We start from the raw sequence: 14035 nt of genomic DNA on the forward strand, positions 1-14035 counted from the left end.
TGATTAGCAACATCACTTAAACTCTCGATTGTTTTTCGTGTCTGAATGCTTGTGTTCCATATTTCAAAATTTCCATAGCTTCAAACATCCTAATATTAAGTTAACCTAGAAAAGGTAGACCTCTTTAAAAATGTTTCGATAAGCTAGTTTTATTTTTTCTTCACAACCTATAAGACTCGCATCACATTACAACCCTGCCTCCACATCCCCCCTCTAACAATCTCCTTCCACAGAAATAAACCGCTTTTACCCCTACGCTCCCAATCCCCAACACATTTTCTTCCACTCCTGCATGCACTCTCCCCAAATTACAATAGTTCTCTTCTCTTCCCTCCCCGAATCTTGCCTCTCCCCCTCTCTTATTCCTTCCCCTACTTTTTCCCCCTTTCCATCTCTCTCCCTTCCTTTCTCTCTTCCCCCTCTCCTCATCCCTTCCCCTCCATCTCTCCCCCTCCTGTCTCTCTCCCGCCTCTCTCTTTCCCCCTCCCCTCTTTCTTCTTTTTCCTCTCCTCCTCTCTCTCTACCTCCATCATTCTCTCCCCTTCGCCTTCCTCCCCAACCTTCGCTGCCCCCTGCCACCAGGCATGATGCGCAAATAGGGATATACTATATTAAAACAAACTATTACTTACACAGTATTTACTAACATCATAAAGTCAGTAAAAAGTCTTACAACACCAGTTAAAGTCCAACAGGTTTGTTTCAAACATTAGCTTTCGGAGCACTGCTCTTTCCTCAGGTAAATGAAGAGGTATGTTCCAGAAACATATATATAGGCAAATTCAAAGCATTGTTGGACTTTAACCTGGTATTGTAGGACTTCTTACTGTGCTCACCCCAGTCCAATGCCAGCATCTCCACATCATCATAAAGACAAATAGCTTTCAAATACCGGTTAAACAATGCTCATCAATACAATGAAAAAATTACCCTTAACTATTATCTTTATCGCCACTCGAAATAACCCCATCTCAAGTCAAAATCTATTTTTAAATGCAGTTAGCAGACTCAGGAATACTTGCTATAAAGTGATGTCTTGTATAAACCACTTTGAGAAAGAGAGATCCTTCAGGAATCAGCTCCAGATTCTTGCCTGGGTCAAACTACTGGTTAATCTGCCTGCCTTTCCAGAAACTGTTGTTCTATTCACAGTCAGATCTTTAACTGAACTGTTTGAGAGCACAGCTTCTTATCTGTTCACATCCCAATCTAAAAACTCAAACAGAAGAAAACAACAGCTGACTGCTTCAGCCCTTGGCTCCTCCCATTAACTTTATAATCTAATGTTATGGGAGCAGCGTTTTTAGAACCCCAAAATGTATCATGGAGTTCAACCAACCCCCACTTTAATGTATTGTTGCTTTTGAAGTACAGGGCTTGTTCTCCAGGTGTGGTACTACAATTATGGACACGTGGGTTTTTAAACACAAAACAATGTTTATTCCATGAATTCAACTTAACCTTCTTAAATAAACATTGGATCCCTTAACACCCCTTACTTAAAATAATACAACACTAAATAATAATCAAAATGTTCCTTCAAGCCTCCAAAAGACTTTTAAACAGAAACACCTTTAAACAGAAACATATCAGATTAAAGACATTACTATTATGAGTTTAAATCACCCAAATGATTCAGAGATGTTCTTTCCTGGCAAAGATCACAGCAGATCCAGCTTACTGGAAACAAAGACACACCCAAGCTCTTTTCTCAAAACTGGCTTTCTCCTTTCAAAACAGCTAACAGCAAACCAGCCAGGCACTTTTCAGCTGCTTTCTCAAACTGAAACTAAAAGCAGAAGTGATCTCAGCTCAGCTCCCCCCTCTGACATCACTTCGGTAATATGAGCTGCTACATTTCTTAAAGGTGCATTGCTTAAACATCCATTTCTTAAAGGTACTCTCACATGACACTAACTAAAACTAAACTAAACACAATTAGTGCAATTCAGTAACCTCATTGTGCCCGACTTCATGTCAGGACAAACCCTATTAGGCTCATTTAAATATGTGCTCACCCTATTTACCCATGGCCCAGGATTCACTGGCCTCACCTACGAGGCCTCAACCAGGCATCATTTGGTATTGGTTCACAAAGTCGTGAACCATTCATGATGGCACCTTGGGGTGGGAGGGGGGGGGGTAATCTCGTTGGGGAGTTGAGGTCCCCAGGTGGTCGGGGACAGGGCCAGGTGATACCCTGGCACTCTCCCTGGGCATTTATGCCAGCCTGGAAAGAGGTATGAGGGGTGGGGGTCCCGAAGCCATGGTGGGTGCGCAAAGGAGAATCAAAAGATCGGGGCTGCCTTTAAAAATGGTGCTCCGATCCGCGAGTAGTCTTCCTGCACTGACAGGTTCAGCTCGCCAATGCGGAAAATGATTTAAAGAGTGGCCTCAAAGGGGAGTTCCTCGCTGAGTGAGAAAAAAATGCAAAATGCTGTTGAATAGCGGGATCTTTCTTGGCTCTGCAGGTGCCGAGAAACACTCCGCTAAACGCGCTATTCAGCGGGCATTAATTTGAGTTTGCTGAATCACGCCCAATGTCTCTAATTATCTACACTCCAGTAAACCCTCTTAATATAAACAAAAGACGGGCAGCACAGCGGCGCAGGTTCGATCCCGGCTCTGGGTCATTGTCCATGTGGAGTTTGCACATTCTCCCATGTTTGCGTGGGTTTCACCCCCACAACATTTAGGGCAGCACGGTAGCATGGTGGTTAGCATAAATGCTTCACAGCTCCAGGGTCCCAGGTACAGTTCCCGCTGGGTCACTGTCTGTGCGGAGTCTGCACGTCCTCCCCGTGTGTGCGTGGGTTTCCTCCGGGTGCTCCGGTTTCCTCCCACAGTCCAAAGATGTGCGGGTTAGGTGGATTGGCCATGCTAAATTGCCCGTAGTGTCCTAAAAAGTAAGGTTAAGGGGGGGGGGGGGGGGGTTACGGGTATAGGGTGGATACGTGGGTTTGAGTAGGGTGATCATTGCTCAGCACAACATCGAGGGCCGAATGGCCTGTTCTGTGCTGTATTCTATGTTCTAACCCAAAAGATGTGCTGGGTAGGTGGATTGGCCACGCTAAATTGCCCCTTAATTGAAAAAAATGTAGTGGGGACTCTAAATTTATGAAAGAAAAAAATATCTAAACAAAAGACCACTAGCCCAACTTCAGCATGATCTTACTTTTACGATGCTTTATTTGCAGCTATGTTTCTATCTTAGATACTCTTTAAAGTCGAGCAATTCTGGCCACTCCCATTAAATAGTCTGGCTGTGACATGCATTTGGTACTATGTAAATTGTGGTGACACAGGAAGTAACTAGCTATTCAAACTTGAAAAGATGTTTGCACACAAGAGTGTCACTGCAATATAAAAAGAGCAAAGAAACTGCTTGGAATACACCGTAGCACTGCCAGCATTGGGGAAAAAATGCGCAGGTTAAGTGTTTGGAAAAGGCCTTAATACATCATCACCTATTTATTATCTCTTTCCATAATCTGGCAACATTTCTGATAATATTTTAATATTTATATCTTTTCTTTTGTCTCAATCCTCTCAAACTCAATTCTTGCAATTTCAAAAAGTTATAATCATGCAAAACCCAACAACACAGAATATTACTGAAAATAACATGTGATTTTCTTTTTGTACAGTTAATGTTCTACTATCCAGAAATCAAGAACAAGAGACCATCATCACCATTATGGCATGCATCAAACTTGTCCTAGATGTAGTGCTTGCAGATCCTTGCGATATCAAGGTTGAAACACATCAAAAGAAATTCTGAAAGCAATTTAAACAGATAATGGTTCAAAGACGAATAGTAGCATTACTGAGACTCACATACTATGGGCGAAATTCTCCGCCCCCCACGACGGGTGGGAGAATAGCGGGAGGGCCTTCCCGACATTTTTCCCGCCCTCCCGCTATTCTCCCACCCCCCCGCCGAAGTCCCGACCCGAATCGCTGCCGCCGTTTTTTTTTACGGCCGGCAGCGATTCACAGCTGTTAGATGGGCCGAAGTCCCAGCCCTTTCCGCCGTTTTCACGAACGGCAAACACACCTGGTCTTGCCGTTCGTAAAAACGGCGTCACCAACTCGCTTTTTATAACCATGGCACCGATTGGCACGGCAGTACCACGGCCGTGCCAAGGGTGCCATGGGCCCGCGATCGGTGGGCACCGATCGCGGGCAGCGGGCCCGATGCCCGCGCACTACTTGTCCTTCCGCCGCCCCGCAGTATCCATTCGCGGGGCGGCTGAGGGGCAACCCGGCCCGCGCATGCGCGGGTTTCGCGCAAAAACGCGATGACGTCACCCGCGCATGCGCGGGTTGGAGTCTTCCAAACTGCGCATGCGCGGCTGACGTCATATGACGCGTCAGCCGGCGCTAACTCCGGTAAGCGGGCTTAACGATTTTCGTTAAGCCCGTCTTGCCGGAGCCTACGGCGTTGGTCTGCTAGCCCCGACCGGGGACCAGAATCGGTCCCCCGTCGGGAAGGGGCGCGCTGCCGTAAAACCCGCCCGGGTTTTACGGCAGCTTTACGATTTGGGAGAATCTCGCCCTATATTATTGAAACATATTGAACTGCTTTATTGTTCTAATTATTCTAGTTACTTAAAACACCATAGTAAACACTATACAATTGTAACAATACAGAATCAAGTCTTTAATGAGCCTTCACAATTGCAACATAATCATACTTCACAATTGCAGCATTGAGTTCTGGCGTATCATGCTTTATGAGTGCCGCATACACTCACACTTCTTGTACATAATTTTACCTTTGATCTCTACTTTGCCTGTACACAACCAATAAAGCATAGCATAAAGATACATGAAAGTGCCAACAGAATAACATAGAGTCAACAAAATACACTTAGCCCTTCTCAATGCTTTCAATCATCCTGTTGCCATTCCTAATTGAGAGACAGTTCAGGATACTGAGGTGCTTGGTTAGTTTGGATGTTTGTTCCCACAGAACAGAACAACATTGCTGTTGCATGAACAGTGCTGCTTTGTCATCATCCCAAGAGTAACTAGTGGCAGAATTTTCCCTTCTGGACATTAAGTGTAGTGGTAGGTGGGATAGCACTGCATTTCCTGCTGGGCAGCAGGGTAGGTTCTCGTGCTTGATTGTAAGTTTGGAAACTTATTAATTATGCATTGGCGAGCTGCCCTCAAATCGACAGGGTGGGCACTGATTTGTCTACCTCACCATTAACTTATGGGATGGAAGGACCTGCTGCCATATTTAAACACCACCCAAACACATATATTCACTCCCTGCAGCCCAGCCATGTGGTCTGGATTCCCTGTGATGACCTCCAGGAGGAAGAAGCCATGCACCTCACAATAGAGCAATGACTCTGATGGTTCTACTCAACACCGTCCATAAACACCTTGATATCCTCTTATCAAGGGATGGATCCAAGAGGTCTACTGACCTCACCTCGCTGGCATGGAAGGTGGTTGCAGAAGAGATCTGTACCTCTGAGATCCAAAAAAAGAAATGCAGTGCAGGAAGAGGATGAATGAACCCAACCATTCTGCCAGGGTGTCAATCTTCTGCTCACTCCAAACTGACACTGTCATAATGGCATCTAACCAGAGGGTTACACTCATTGGGGATCTGACACAATTAGTCAGGGGACATCAGCACTGAATGCCTCATGCACACCTTACATCATTACCATCTCATACATCACCCTGCACAAATAGTATCTTCAGCCCTTACTGTGAGCTGGGGGTGCTGGTGTGCGTATCAGGCACATATGCTTTCCAACCTCTTCCCCCATCCCTTCTCAACACATTCCATCTATATATCTTCATGCAGGCCAAGCTGGCACACAGCAAGTGGGAGAGATCCCAGATGGAGGGAGGGACAGTTGCCATCCAGGAGCTCGCTCCCCTCAAGGAGGAGGCAACCGAGTTGGCAGGGCAAGACCGGAATTGCTCCTGTAGTGAAGGGAAGATCAGTCTTCCCCAACAACCCAGCATGGATGAGTCCTATATTAAGTCATCACACCCCGACATTCACAATAAGTGACGTGCAATGTTGCAGGCACCAGCAGGTTTAGACACCAGTCCAGCCAGTCTATCAGCCCTAGTCTACATCAGATGAGAATCCAATCAATGAATACCTGTTGCAGTGTTCAACTGTACCCTTCATCAGCACAGAGACACACATCTCGGTCATGCTAGATCTAGATTAGGCACAGGCATTTTCTGGAAAACACCACTGAAATGTCCACACAGCAGCCGGAGGCAGTGACAGCTCAGCTGGGCGGCATGGTAGCACAGTGGTTAGCACTGTTGCTTCACAGCTCCAGGGTCCCAGGTTCAATTCCCGGCTTGGGTCACTGTCTGTGCAGAGACTGCACCTTCTCCCCGTGTCTGCGTAAGTTTCCTCCGGGTGCTCCGGTTTCCTCCCACAAGTCGTGAAAGACGTGCTGTTAGGTAATTTGGACATTCTGCATTCTCCCTCTGTGTACCCGAACAGGCAATGGAATGTGGCGACTAGGGGATTTTCGCAGTAACATCATTGCAGTGTTAATGTAAGCTTACTTGTGATTATAAAGATCATTATTCTTATTATCTGCATCACTTGGCAGACTGCTGGAGAACAGATACCTGCTGAGTTTGATTCAGATGATGAGCCTCTGGAAACGGCCACGGCACCCAATCTGGAGATGCAAAGATAGGGGGTGAACAACAGCCAGAGTTATGAGAGGCAATCAACAGACTAGAGCAAGGGATAGAGGAGTCTGTCCTTGTTATGTCTGATGTCATGGCTCTTGTATACAAAGTCACCATGGGAAGTGTGGTGACCACTTGGCGACTTTGGACAGCCAAATTTGTACTTAGACCTGCACTCTATTGCTCTAGACAGGTGGGATCCATCAGTGGCTATATGAGAAGGAAAAGGCGATGGAGCACCTCAACCTTCGTCCAGGGGCCACTTTTTAATTTCCGGGTTGTGGGCATCGCTGGTTAGGCCAGTATTTAATACCCATTCCTAGTTGCCCTTCGGAAGGTGGTGGTGAGTTGCCTTCTTGAACTGCTGCAATCCTTGAGGCGTAGTACACTGTATTAGGGAAGGAGTTCCAGGATGTTGTCCCAACAACAGTGAAAGAACAGCAATATATTTCCAAGTCAGGGTGGTGAGTGACTTGGAGGGAAACCTCCAGGTCGGGGGGTTCCCAGGTGTCTGCTGCTATTTTCCTTCTAGATGGTAGTGGCCATCGATTTGGAAGGTGCTGTCTAAAGAACCTTGGTGAGTTACTGCAGTGCATCTTGTAGATTGTACATATAGCTGTCATTGGTCATCGGTGGTGGAGGGTTTGAATGTTTGTGATAGGGGGAGCAATCAACCAGTCTGCTTTGTCCTGGATGATGTCGAGCTTCTTGAGTGTTTTTGGAGCTGTACTCATCCAGGCAAGTGGAGAGTATTCCATTAAACCCCTGCCTTGTGCTTTCTAGATGATGGACGGGTTTTGGGGGGGTGGCATCGGGAAAAGAATTACTCGCCATAGGATTCCTAGCCTTTGACCGGCCCTGGTAGCCACAGTATTATGGCTAGTCCAGTTCAGTTTCTGATCAATGGTAACTTCCAGGATGTTGATTGTGGGGAATTCAGCGATGGTAATGCGATTGAATGTCAAGGGCTGGTGGTTAGATCCTCACTTGTAGGAGATGGTGTGGCACAAATGTAACTTGCCACTTGTCAGCACAAACCTGGATATTGCCCAGGTCTTGCTGAATTTGGATATGGATAGCTTCATTATCTGACGAGTTGCGAATGGTGCTGAACATTGTGCAGTCATCCGCAAACATTGCCACTTCTCACCTTATGATGGAAGGGTGGTCATTAATGAAGCAGCTGTAGATGGTTGGGCCTGGGACACTATCCTGAGGAACTCCTGCAGTGATGTCCTGGAGCTGAGATGATTGACCTCCAACCACCACCACCATCTTCCATTGTGCCAGGTAAGCCTCCAACCAATGGAGAGTTTTCCCCTGATTCCCATTGACTGCAGCTTAGTAAGGGCTCCTTGATGCCATTCTCGGTCAAATGCTGCCTTAATATCAAGGGCAGTCACTCTCAACTCACCTCTGGCATTCAGCTCTTCTGTCCATGGTGAACCAAGGCTGTAATGAGGTCAAGAGCTGAGTGACCCTGGAGGAACCCAAACTGAGCGTCCGTGAACAGGTTATTGTTGAGTAAGTGCTGCTTGATAGCACTGTTGATGACTCCTTCCATCACTTTGCGATGATGGAGATTAGACTGATAGGGCGGTAATTGGCTGGGTTGGATTTGACTAGTTTCTGGTGTACAGGACACACCTGGGCAATTTTCCACATTGCCAGGTAGTTCCAGTGTTGTAGCCATACTGGAACAGCTTGGCTATAGGTACGGTCAGTTTTGGAGCACAAGTCTTCTCAGTACTATTGCCAGTATACTGTCAGGGCCCATAGCCTTTGCAGTATCCAGTGCCTTCAGCCGTTTCTTGATATCACGTGGAGTGAATCGAATTGGCTGAAGAATGATATCTGTGATGCTGGGACCTCCGGAGGAGACTGAGATAGATCATCAACACAGCACTTCTGGCTGATTCCTCAGCCTTGTCTTTTGCACATATGTGCTGGGCTCCTCCAGCAAAGAACAGGACAGCACAGGAACAGGCCTTCTGCCCTCCAAGCCTGCGGCGATCACGTGTCCTATCGAGACCAACCGCCTGTATCCTTCTCTACCCCTATGTGTCTATCTAGAAAGGTCGCTAACACATTTGCCTCAACTACCTCAGTTGGCAGTGCATTCCAAGCCACTACCACCCTCTGTGTAAAACATTTTCCCTGCACATCTCTGCTGAACCTATCCCCTTTCATCTTGAACTTGTGCCCTCTTGTAATTGTCATTTCCACCCTGGGAAAAGCCTCCAACTGTTCACCCTATCTATACCCCTAATAATTTTATAAACTTCTATCAGGTCGCCCCTCAGCCTCCGTCTTTCAAGGGAGAACAATCCCAGTTTATTTAATCTCTCCTTATAGCTAATACTCTCCATACTAGGCAACATTCTGGTAAACCTTTTCTGTACTCTCTCCAAAGCCGCCACATCCTCTGGTAGTGTGGTGACCAGAATTGAACATAGTATTCTAAATGTGGCCAAACCAACGCTCTATATAACTAACATAATTTGAGATCTTTTATACTCGTTGGCCCGTCCGATGAAGGCAAGCATGCCATATGCTTTCTTTATCACCGTTTCCACCTGTACTGCCACTTTAAAGGAACTGTGGACCTGCATGCCCAGATCTCTCTGTATCTATACTCCTGGCGGTTCTGCCATTTGTTTTATAGCTCCCACCTGAATTGGATCTACCAAAATGGATCACCTTACATTTGTCCGGGTTAAATTCCATCTGCCATTTCTCTGCCCAATTTTGCAGCTTATCTAGAACATAGAACAGTACAGCACAGAACAGGCCCTTCGGCCCTCAATGTTGTGCCGAGCCATGATCACCCTACTGCTTTATCCTGCTTTATTCTCTAGCAAACTTCATCATATATCTGAGTATCCTGCAATCTTAGTATCATCCGCAAACTTGCTAATCAGACCAAATACGTTTTCTTCCAAGTCATTTATGTGTATTATAAACAGCAGAGGTCCCAGTACTGATTCCTGTCGAACACCACTAGTTAGAGATATCCATTTGGAAAAACACCCTTCCACTGCTACCCTTTGTCTTCTACAGCCAAGCCAGTTCTGAATCCATCTAGCTAGTTCACCCCTGACCCTGTGGGATTTAATGTTTTGCATCAGCCTGCCATGAGGGACCTTGTCAAATGCTTTACTAAAGTCCATATAGACAACATCCACAGTCCTTCCCTCATCAATCATTTTTGTCACCTCCTCAAAAAACTCAATCCAATCAGTGAAAAATGACCTCCCTCATACAGAACTATGCTCTCTGTCGCTAATTAGACCATTCACTTCCAAAAGTGCATAGATCCTATCTCTGAGAATCTTTTCCAACAATTTCACTATCACTGATGTCAAGCTCACTGGCTTATAATTACCCGGGTTATCCTTGTTACCCTTCTTAAATAACGGGGCAACATTGGCTTTCCTCCAATCCTCTGGAACCTCACATGTGGCCAACGAGGAAACAAAGATTTCTGTTAGAGGCCCAGCAATTTCATCTATTGTCTTCCTCAGTAATCTGGAATAGATGCCATCTGGCCCTGGGAATTTGTCTACCTTAATGCTTTTTAACACACCTAACACTTCCTCCCTCACAATAATGACTTGTTCTAAAGTGTTTATATAAGCGTCTGAAACACCACCAATCAACGTGGCCCTATCCTTTATGAATACCGATGTGAAGTACTCATTAGGATCTCACCTACTTCCTTTGCTTCTATGCATAATTTCCCTCCTTTATCTTGAATGAACAGCTCTTTCTCTAGCTACCGTCTTGTTCCTAATATACATATAAAATGCCTTGAGATTCTCCTTAATCCTGTCTGCCAAGGACATTTGGTGACCCCTTTTTGCCCTCCTAACTTCCTGTTTGAGCTCTTTTCTACTTTCCTGTATTCTTCAAGTACTTCATCTGTTTTTAGTTACCTAGACCTCATGTATGCATCCTTTTTCTTTTTGACTCGACTCACAATTTCCCTGGTCATCCACGGCTCCTGAATCCTGCCTTTCCTGTCTTTCCTTTTCATCGACACATGCCTATCGTGCACTCCCCTCAACTGTTCCTTAAAAGACTCCCACATGCCAAATATGGATTTATCCTCAAACAGCCTCTCTCAAACAACAGCCTCTATATCCTGCCCAATCTGATTGTAGTTAGCCTTCCCCCAATTTAGCACCTTAACCTAACAACAAACATCATCCTTTTCCATGAGTATCCGAAAGCTTAAGAAATTGTGGTCACTGTTCACCACATGATCCCCCACTGCAACTTAGATGACCTGGCCGGGCTCATTCATAAGAACATAAGAACATAAGAACATAAGAACTAGGAGCAGGAGTAGGCCATCTGGCCCCTCGAGCCTGCTCCGCCATTCAATTAGATCATGGCTGATCTTTTGTGGACTCAGCTCCACTTTCCGGCCCGAACACCATAACCCTTAATCCCTTTATTCTTCAAAAAACTATCTATCTTTACCTTAAAAACATGTAATGAAGGAGCCTCAACTGCTTCACTGGGCAAGGAATTCCATAGATTCACAACCCTTTGGGTGAAGAAGTTCCTCCTAAACTCAGTCCTAAATCTACTTCCCCTTATTTTGAGGCTATGCCCCCTAGTTCTGCTGTCACCCGCCAGTGGAAACAACCTGCCCGCATCTATCCTATCTATTCCCTTCATAATTTTAAATGTTTCTATAAGATCCCCCCTCATCCTTCTAAATTCCAACGAGTACAGTCCCAGTCTACTCAACCTCTCCTCATAATCCAACCCCTTCAGCTCTGGGATTAACCTAGTGAATCTCCTCTGCACACCCTCCAGCGCCAGTACGTCCTTTCTCAAGTAAGGAGACCAAAACTGAACACAATACTCCAGGTGTGGCCGCACTAACACCTTATACAATTGCAACATAACCTCCCTAGTCTTAAACTCCATCCCTCTAGCAATGAAGGACAAAATTCCATTTGCCTTCTTAATCACCTGTTGCACTTGTAAACCAACCTTCTGTGACTCATGCACTAGCACACCCAAGTCTCTCTAGGTCCAGTATAGCCCCCTCTCTAGTCAAACTATCCACATATTGTTCCAAAAGACTTTCCTGGGCACACTTAACAAATCTCTCACCACCTGGACCTCTCGTCCTGAGGGATTTGCAGTCAATATGAGGAAAATTAAATTCTCCCACTACAACAACCTATTATTTCTACATCTATCCAGAATCTGCTCACATATCTGTTCTTCAACACCGCCATCATAGTGACTGCCCCCTTCCTGTTTCTGAGTTCTACCCACAGTGACTCGTTACTTGATTCTTCAAAAGGTGCCCTCCCACTGTGCAGCTGCAATATGTTCTCTAACCAGTATTGCAACTCCCCCACCTCTTTTACCTTCCCCTCTGCCTCACCTAAAATAAATAACTATATCCCAGAATATTTAACTGTCAGTCCTGTCCCTTTTTTAACCAAGTCTCCGTTACTGCAACCACATCCAAGTTCAGTGCATGAATCAAGGCTTGAAATTCATCTGTTTTACCTCTTATATTCCGTGCTTGAGGCAGATGCACTCCAGACCTCCAGGCCCACTGAGTTCGACCTCCTGGTCTAGGAAGCCAGGTGTGGGTGAAGCCACACCATAGGTGAAGGAAGCCTGCCCTTACTCTTAGCCAGCCTGGCCCTGGTACCATGCCCATCCCCAGTCTCTACAGTTGCTGGCTTACTGTTCTGATTCCCAACCCCTTGCCACATTAGTTTAAACCCACCCGGACCATACTAGCAAACCTCCCAGCCAGGATATTGATGCCCCTCCAGTTCAGTTGTCGAGGATGGGGACATTTCTCCTCCAGAGAGTTGTTTAATTGTCCACCACCATTCACGGGTGGATGTGGCAGGACTACAGAGCTTGGATTTGATGTGTTCGTTGTGCAATTGCTTAGCTCTAATACTTGCTGCTTATACTGTTTGGCACACAAGTAGTCCTGTATTGTAGCTTCACCAGGTTGACATCTCATTTTTAGAAATGCCTGATGTTGCTCCAGGAATGCTCTTCTACACTTCATTGAACCAGGGTTGATCCCCTGGCTTGGTGGTAAATGTAGAATGGACGATATGCCGGACCGTGAGGTTGCAGTTTGTGATTGAATACAATTCTGCTGCAGCTGATGGCCCACAGCGGATCATGGATGCCCAGTGTTGAGTTGTGAATCTGTTTGAAGTTTATCCCATTTAGCACGGTGGTAGTGCCACACTACATGATGGAGGATATCGTCACTAAGAAGGTGGGACTTTGTCTCCACAAGGACTGTGCGGTGGTCACTTCTACCGATATTATCATGGACAGATGCATCTGCAGTAGGCAGATTGGTGAGGATGAGGTCAAGTATGTTTTTCCCTCTTTCTTAGTTCCCTCACCAACTCCAGCTATGACTGTGCTGGTACTACTGAGCCATTCTTGGTGATGGACATTGAAGTCCCCCACCCAGAGCATATTCGGCACCCTTGCCACCCTCAGTGCTTCTTCCAAGTGGTGTTCAACATGGAGGAGTATTGATTCATCAACTGATGGTGGCCAGTATGTGGTAATCAGCAGGAAATTGCCTTGCCCATGTTTAGCCGTAAGCCATGAGACTTCACATGGCCCAGAGTCGATGTTGAGGGCTCGCAGGCAACTCCCCTCTGACTGCATACCACTCTGCTGTCACCTCTGCTAGATCTGTCCTGCCGGTGAGACAAGGCATACCCAGGAATGGTGATAGTGGTGTCTGGGACATTGTCTGTAAGATATGATTCTGTGAGTATGACTATGTCAGGCTGTTGCTTAACTAGTCTGTGAGACAGCTCTTCCAAATTTGGCACAAGCCTCCAGATGTTAGTAAGGAGGACTTCGCAGGGTCGGCAGGGCTGGGTTTGCTGTTGTCGCTTCCGGTGCCTAGTTCAATGCCGGGTGGTCGGTAAGGTTTCATTCCATTTTTGTGTTTTTGTAGCGGTTGAATACAACTGAGTGGCTTGCTAGGCCATTTCAGAGGGCATTTAAGAGTCAAACACATCCACATTGTTCGTAGATCGTTGAAAGTTGCCACTCAAGTGGGTAGAGCTGTGCAGAAGGCCTATGGTGTGCCAGCGTTCATTAGCAGAGGGATTGAATTTAAGAGCCTTAAGGTGATGATGCAGCTGCACAAAACCTTGGTACGGCCACATTTGGAGTACTGTGTGCAGTTCTGTTCATCTCATTTTAGGAAGAATGTGGAAGCTTTGGAAAAGGTGCAAATGAGATTTACCAGGATGTTGCCTGGAATGGAGAGTAGGTTTTACGAGGAAATGTTGAGGGTGCTAGGCCTTTT

Source organism: Scyliorhinus canicula, chromosome 2 (assembly GCF_902713615.1).
Source record: "Scyliorhinus canicula chromosome 2, sScyCan1.1, whole genome shotgun sequence".
NCBI classification, from domain to species: Eukaryota; Metazoa; Chordata; class Chondrichthyes; order Carcharhiniformes; family Scyliorhinidae; genus Scyliorhinus; species Scyliorhinus canicula.